Here is an 8,427-nt window from a genome sequence, read left to right on the forward strand (position 1 = left end):
GAAGTGGGTTTGATATCTTATCTGGACAGGCATCAGCTAAGACAATTTAGCTCCATTCCACAGCAGTTTTTGGCATATGGAGCAAAACTCTTCCAGGCTCAATATCAGGTGGGTGCAGAGATCCCACTGTGGGCAGTGAAACCACAGAGCAGAAGGAAAACATTAGATGTTTTGAAACAGTTGTGAGAGACCCTGCAGGATTTATGGCCTTTGGGGGCCTGTGAGAGGTTTATGAGGCTGGGAGGTTTCTGGGGAGCATTTTTGTGTGGGCTTTTGCAGGTGGCTCCCCAAGATCACACAGCTCTGCTGGCTGGAACTAACGTGCTGCTGGAGCAGGTGCTGTGTTGGGTCTCTGAATGGCAGCTCTCATCTTTCTGGGGAATTGGGCAATTCTGCTGCAGGGCAGCAGCCACATTCTGTGATGCCCTGCACCACCAGAGCACAGGCAGGCCCCTGGCACACAGCATCAGTATGGCTGAAGATCAATACACTGTTGTGGAAAACAACTGTTTGTGAAATGTCTGTGCAGGGCCAGAAGGAAAAAAATACCCTTTTATTCTGCTCAGCCTCAACTGAACAAATTTATTCCTCCAGGTGGTTTTATTTTTCAGTAGAGCTACTTGCAGCAGTGCAGAAGGCAGTGAGTGATGTGCTGCAAAAGTCAGGTTTCATGTGTGATCTCTGATTCTTCATCAAAGGCCTACTGGATGTTTTCTGATTATCAGTTGTTACAAGTGTTTAAATACCAACAACATAATTTTAAGTGGTTTATTTAGCATAAAGCACAAAGATTTTAGTGAGTCAGAAACATCTGCAGGAATGGTGGCCATGTCAGATCCTCCTTTCCTGAGATGAGCCTTGCAGTCCTTAGGAGCTTGCTCAAGCACAGCTGCAAACAAGTGTCCTTGCCAATACTTTGTGTGCTTTTCATCCACTGCCCACAAAGGCTACAACTGCCCCTGTGATTCCAGTGGGAAAGCAGCACATGAGCCTGCAGCTCCACATTTGCTGCCCACAGGTGACTGCAGAGTCAGTCCCTGTGTGTGACCTGTGCCACACAGAGGAAAACACAGCCACACAGGCACCTGGCTGCTGTATCAAATTAATAAATTAATGACAAGTCTGTTCTCACAGACTGCTGTGTCTCCCCCTTGCAGGATTAGAGGCAACAATTCCAGGGAGAAGGAAACTCCTGGCATCTCCCCAGCCTACTAGATCCCAGTGCTGTGTCCCTGCCCAGGCTGGAGAATGTTGTTATTATAGCTGCAAGAGTTCTATTGTCAGTACACTGCAAAAGTTCCATATTGCAAGAGTTTCATACCTTCTTCATACCTGTTTCTTGTAGGCAGCTCTTCTAGGCACTGCTTCTTCTTTATCCTCACAGCAGCCAACTGACTCCAGTTCTCCTCATGCAACCAATCCACTCTTTTATAACACTCTTCTTATTGGCAACAGGTATGGCCTGTTAACATCAGGCCTGCTCCTAATCCTTAATAATTAGCTCAGCTGTAACTCTTTGGGGGGGTAAGATTGTATTCTGTGTTCTATTCCCCTGCAGAAGTTGGGAAATTCCCACCCTGGCCCTGGAGGATGGAGGTAGCCCTGATATCTCCAGGCTTGTCTCATTGGCCACCCCTGCCTCTCATGCACTTTGGTCTTCTGTCTTTCTTGTTTATATTTAATATGTCCTAGCTTAAAACCCATTTTTAATAGCTTTGGTTGCAAAGGAAAATGAAGGAGAGGGAAGCTTCAGGTGATATTCTACAGGCCACAGAGGGTTCCCCAATGCTTCTCAGACAAGAGCATCTCCTGATGCATGTCCCACCTGCAAGATGCCTGCTGGTGAGGTAAGCCCAAACATTCTCTCTGCTTCCAAAAAATCTCTGCTGAGGCTGAGAGTCACGAGGATCTATAATATTTCACTGAATCATTTATTTACACAGTTGGTGCAAGTAGAAGAGAAAGATTACTGCAGAGGGATGGATGAGGATTTTCTGAAGTGGATTTCAGAAAGAATATAAGAATTGATAATTCAGCTTTCTGAACCACAAGAATCTGGCAGCTAAAACTTAAATAAGGAGCTATTTGGTCACTTGTGGTATAACCTGCCCTCCCTATAAAGGTATCCATCCTTGGAGAGGTTGTGCTACCTGTGTTTTAAGGGATATACCTGAATGTGCTTATTTCCTGGGTTTTGTTCCCCATATAGTGTTAGCAGCTGGAGAGCATGATTTATGATCATATTTTGGTCTTATTTTTAATTCATTTCCTCCACCGTAAAGTATTTATCAGCTGCTGTAACCTGTTGTTTCAGACAGCTGCTAGATCCTAGCTGATGGAGTTTATTGATTTCTGAATCTGATCCTGCAAATCCTATTTCAGATCCATCGCCTGGCAGAGCTGTGCTAGGAGCCTGAGTGGAGCAGCAGTTCTGGATCAGGGGGTTCCCGGGGCTGCTGCTGCTCCCGCTGCCCAAAGCTGGGAGAGGTCCCGGAGCATCCCGAGGGCAAGCCCGGCCCTGCTCCTCCTGCCCCGCGGGCACGGCCGTGCTGAGCCCGAGGGGCTGGCACGGCCACGGCAGCGCTGTGCTGGTGGCACGGCCATGGCAGAGCCGTGCTGGTGGCCCAGCGTGACAGAGGCAGCCCCCATCCCTGTCCCAGCCTGCTAGGGGGCAGCCCACCCCATCGCTGTCCCAGCCACCTCCAGCCCTGCTCTCCTCACACACACAGGACGGTCCCGGCCTGCCCACCGCAGCGGAAAGGCTGAAAACCTGAACCAGATGCACGGCCTCACCTGAGCCTGCAGACAGGCTGGAAGCAGTAACTCCGGGAGGTATAAACTGCTCCTTTCATCCTAATAGGATGTTAATGGGGGGAAAGCCCTGCTGCTCCAGGCAGTGGTCTGTTAATGCTGCTGCGGCAGCTGGGAAAATTGGATCATCTGGATCGGTTTCAGCAATGGCCACACCTGTGCATCCCCCATGCCCATTGCTCATTCAAATATCCCCACGATGTGGTCCCCATCCCAGAGGCACAGGGTGCCTGCTTGTGTGCCCCCACCCAGCTCAGGTGGGTCCCCAGGTGTTTGCTGAGGGCTGGGGGCAGCAGCAACAGGGCTCCTCCTGAGGGGGCTCAGCTGAACATCTGTTTGCCATTGCTTTGGGTTGTTTATAGCGTTTTGATGCTCTCTTCTGCAACATTTTATTTTAAAGGGCCTTGTGATGCTCCCATGCAGAGTGCATTGGAAGTGCAGCTTGCTCCTGGTTTATGCATTTCATCTTTGGTCACCTATAATTTGGGATCTTCCCTGGGCATGTGCCCCTCTGATGCAAGACCACAAATGAGAGCATCACTCACAGCTCGTCACAAACTGGGATGTTCTGCTTTTCCCCTTGTTTTCCATGGGAAGGAATGTTTGGGCCAAACCAAACTTCGCCTGCTTTGATTTAAAGTAACAAATTACTTTAGAAGCCAGGCTGCAATTTCTCAACATGCAGCATGGGATTAAAGAAGCAAATCGAGCCAGTGCCACCCTCTGCAGTGCTCTGTACCTGTTTTTCAGTCATGGGAATTCCACAAACACAGGACAGGGCTCAGGTAGTGTTGAGGTGAGGAGGAACAGAGGGGTGATGTGTTTTTTGCCCAGCAACCTCATCTGCTCTGGTTGTGCTGGATTTTCAGCTGAGGGGAGCTGTGAAGGATAATTACCATCATGGGTTACCTGAGATTACAGGGTTGCTTTCCAGCTAATGACACTAGGAGAACCAAGCTGTTGTTAATATTTAATCAGACTCCTGGCTTAACAATTGGATAAATGAGCTGTGTAATTACACAATTATAGAAGACATTTCAGGTAGGAACTGTGCTGTTATTAATAGTGAAGGTGAAAGCTGGTGAACATGCACCGTTCAGTCCCGTCAAGCATGTCATTAAAAAAGATCTTCAGCACGAGACTGCAACAACATGTCCTGTGAGATGGTAAACAAAGGTTTCAGCTGCTTTTCAGATAAAAATTCCAACTGGCCAAGAGGTTTCAATGTAAGAAAAATACCAGACCAGGTGTTTTGTTGATGTGGCAAGCTGTAATCAGGGGTAACGAGGGAACATTTAAATATACACACAGAGTATATAATGTCTTTATGACTTTGCTTTATGTATCATTTCTCTGCAGTCAGGCAATTATTTTCCCTAGGCTAATAATTTTAAATCTTATAGGAAATGAGAGGCACCTTTTAATTCAATGTAGTGTTTACCTGCCCAGTGGAACTTTTCTTTAAAATTAAATGTTGGCATATACCATGCACAAGGTGTTGTGTTTGACTGCAAAGTGCTGGTCAGAATTAAAATGCAGATCCTGTCTGTAATGATTTTATTAGCCTGTTCCTGTTAATCCTGTGCTTTATCTCTGATCCTTGAGGCCTTTTTTTTTTAAGGTTGAAACTGTTGTGACTATTCAATGTTCCACTACACTGACCAGTAACTGTAATTCTCTCTATTGAGTCAATTAGTGGGACACTGGCAGTTAGCATCAGAATCAAAGAACTCATTGACCAGCATGATTGCAGTAGTGATATGAATCAGAATAATGAAATCGAGTCTTAGAAATGCTTTCCACGAGATATTGTGAGGTGTTTATGTGTTTTCCAAATGTGAGATGGTAAAAAAAAGAAGCAGGTTTGTTGGCAGATGCTATGGGCAACAGTCTTTTCATTCCCTCCTCTTCCCATCTAACATTCCTGAAAATATTGCAGTGATTCAGATCTGAATGGAAAGACATGGCTGAATTTCTGTGTCCAGTTCAAACTGTGACTAGATGCCACCACCTCTGAAGAGCATTTTGAGACCAGGGGAACAAATGTCCCGTTAAAGGCACTTTTTTCCCCCAGAGATGTGGACATTAAGAAGTCATGTAATTAGAAGTGGCATGCCTGCTCCCTGCTCCCCGAGAGCTGGTCCTGTGCCAGGGGCTGAGCTGCCCCCGCACTGTCAGGTCCTCCCAGCATGTGCTCACACATCAGCTCCTCTGTAAGAGCAATTTGTTCTCAGTGAGCTCATGCTGAGAGAAGAGCAGAACCCTTCAATTATAGTGATGCAGAACCAGCAGGAATAATTGGGAAAATAAGATTTACCTGTATGATACGCTGGCATGGAATTATAAAGGAGACATAAAGAAATGCACAAGCAGAATAATTTCTTGTAGAATGTTACCTCATGATCCAACCTGTTTCTCCATCTTCTTTCTTCTCTACCTCACCTTGAGTCTGCCAATCCTCTTACTGAAACTGGTCTCACTGAAATAATTTTCCTCTAGTCTGACTTTGTCATGCACCTTCCTGTGGATGCACCTCTGTAGCTCCCAGCCTCACTCCTGAGTTTTGTACAGTACAGCCACAGACTCTGCCCTCCCTCACTGTGGCAGTCCTCTCTTGCTTGTAAGTGATCCCCATGTCCTTGTGCTCCCCACATCATGCAGTGGGTGAGCAGCGGGCCCATGGGTTGGGTACAAGGGATTTCAGTGAATGAGGTGACACCAGACCAGTGATCTGTCACTAGTGGGGTTCCACAGGGCTCCATCCTTGTTATGCTCTTCAACATCTTCATAAATGACTTGGACACGGGACTGGGAGTTTGCAGTTTACACAAAATTGTGAGGAGCTGTTGACTCCCTTTAAGGCAGGGAGGCCCTGCAGAGAGAGCTGCACAGATTAGAGGTTTGGGCACTCACACAACACATGAACCTCAACAAGGCAAAGTGCTGGATTCTGTTCCTGGGATGGGGCAACCCTGGATGTAGAGACTGGTCAAGGAGAGGATGGAGAGCAGCTCCTTAGCAAGCACCTGGTGGACAGAAAGTTGAGCCTGAGCCAGCAGTGCCCTGGGGCCAGGAGGGCCAACCCTGTCCTGGGGGACATCAGGCACAGCATAGCCAGCAGGGCAAGGGAGGGATTGTCCTGCTCTGCTCTGCTCTGGAACTGCCTCACCTTGAGTGCTGGGGGCCGGTCTGGGTGCCACAGTGTAAGAAGGATACAAAACTGTCAGAAAGCATAAAAAGGAGAGCCACAAAGATGGAGCAGGGCCTTGAGGGGAAGCCGTGTGAGGAGCAGCTGAGAGCACTTGGTCTGTTCAGCATGGGGGAGAGGACACTGAGGGGAGATCTCACTGCACTTAAACTTCCTTGTGAGCGGAAGAGGAGGAACAGACACTGTTTTCTTCTCTCCTCTCTGATGACCAGTGACAGGATCCAAGGGAACGGCCTGAAGTTTTCAGAGGAGGTTTAGGCTGGACATTATAAAAAAGTCCTTTACCCAGATGACGATTGGGCATTGGAAAGCTCCCCAGGGAAGTTATCATAGCACCGAGCCTGTGAGAGCTCAGGAAGCTCTCAAGAAACTCTTGGACAATGCTGTCAGGCACAGGGTGTCATTTTTGGGGCTGTTCTGTGCCAGGCCAGGAGTTGGACTTTGATGATCCATCTGGGTCTCTTCCAACTTAGCTTATTCTGTGATTTTGATTCCTTCTAGTCTTTCATTACATTGTCACCAAGAATATCTTTGATAAATACAGGGATTTGAAGCTCTCGTTCCTTTTCAAGACATGATTCCTGTATTTTGCTGTCCCCATAGGATGCCTCAGAATTACTGATGAAACATAGTTTAGAGACTGAGGAACTGTGAGCGGTTACATTAGAACATTGCACAGACAAACTCAAATACATTGAACCTGTTTGTTTGAGAACCCCCCTTCACAACAGCTCCATCCCAGGAATTTTCCAGGCTGTATATTCTCCAAGGAAAGACCACTTTGGCTGTGAAGCCCTCCAAGCCTTTATATCCCCAGGTAAGCAGATTCAGGGTATGGAAATCAGCAGCGTGCAAGGATTTCCATTCCCACCCTGCAGCCCATGCCAGCAACCCTTTGAGGGGCAGGAGCCCACGTGGTGAAACCCCTTTGGGATTTTTCAGTGAGGAGCAGGGAGGCTGCCTGGGTTTGTGCTGGGGTGGGCAGAGCTGCCTGTGAGGTGCTGCCTGCTGGCAGCATGGGCTGGGTAATGCAAACCTTCCTGTAACTGTGTCCAGTCTCCTCTCAGTGTCCTGCTTTGGGAGATGGTTTCATTATCTATAAAGCTTTTTATTGCATCATAACCCCTTAGTCAAGACACGATCTGTGCCCAGTGCTGCTGCAGCAGTTATGATAAAGCCTTTGCTGTTGGCTTTGGGGGAAAGTCCAGGACTGACAGGGGACATTTCTAGCTAAGGCAAGCAAAATTCATTTGTTAATTAACATTTGTGGCACCTTGAAAACAGAAAATGCTGCATATTTACCTAAGTATTCTTCTAATGCCAAAGTGGCTTACATTTAAACTTTTTGAAGCCATAATGACTTGGTCTGTCAATTCCTGATCAATTCTATATATAAAACTAAAAATAAACCAGAAAAATATTGAGTCCTGTCATCTGAAGAAAACTCTTCTTCTCCTGTATGTGGGGTGTTCCCTTTTCTACCTCTTTGAGGTCTGAAGTCCAGAAGACTGCAGAGTCAGTGATGATAAAGTACTTACAGCATGAATACATAAAAATCTACTTAATTAAAATATTAAAATATCAGCAATGTTTCAAGCATGCTGCTTTGAAGGTTTCTGCAGCTTTGGCTCATCAGTGATTGCAATTTATGCACTGTCTGGCTTTGCATGTTGCACTGGGCTACCTCCCCTTGTCCTCAGCTGAAGCATGGACCATGGCAGCCTTTCCATCCTGTGCCTACCCTGGTGAGATGACACTCTGCAAGGGGAACACCCAGTGACAAGTGCTGCACACAGAGATACACGGATAAGCAATTCCCAAAGAAAGATGAACTGCTGTTATTGTGGAGCTTGGGAGCAAATTTAGCTTTCTGCCAAACTGGTACCTCTGTTTCTCCAGTCATCATCTGCAAAGGCAGCTTTCATGGAATTCGTAAAATCATTTTGTTACTGTCTTTTTCTTTGAAGAAAGTCAGTGTCACCCAGACCTCACAGAGCTCACAGCTGGATGCAGATGCTGGCTGCCCTGTTGGATCCCACTGAGTTAAATGTGTTTGTTTGAAGGGAGAGTCTCACAATGTACAATCTCACTGCAGAGCCAGGGGAACCCTTCCATGGGTTCATCCCACAGCCCCCAGAAGTGGAATTCAGGACACTTAATAAAGTTAGAGACACCAGCTATTCCTCTGTGTAACAACTACCAAAAGAAAGAAATAAACAGAGGCTGCACAGAATGTGGATAAAATTCAGGGCACATCATAGCTTTTAATGAAACTCTAAATATCAAAAGTAAATCTGCTAATGTGGGTGACACAGTCAGTGGAGACTAACCAAAAGGCTTACTGAGCTTGCTTTGAAGGTTTGAATAAAGAAGGATTTCTTTGGATGCTTCTGGTCAATGGGCACGTT

General features: G+C 46.7%; 1 long non-coding RNA gene across 1 annotated transcript; it reads left to right on the top strand.

Moving 5' to 3' along the window:
* The first annotated feature begins 1,541 nt into the window (after window positions 1-1,541).
* LOC135443031 (uncharacterized) lies at window positions 1,542-3,177 on the top strand. Its single transcript, XR_010438772.1, has 3 exons — window positions 1,542-1,596; window positions 1,714-1,847; window positions 2,383-3,177. It is a non-coding gene; the product is annotated as an uncharacterized LOC135443031 (long non-coding RNA).
* Window positions 3,178-8,427: the final 5,250 nt, after the last annotated feature.

The sequence above is a fragment of the Zonotrichia leucophrys genome, chromosome 2, assembly GCF_028769735.1.
Source record: "Zonotrichia leucophrys gambelii isolate GWCS_2022_RI chromosome 2, RI_Zleu_2.0, whole genome shotgun sequence".
NCBI classification, from domain to species: Eukaryota; Metazoa; Chordata; class Aves; order Passeriformes; family Passerellidae; genus Zonotrichia; species Zonotrichia leucophrys.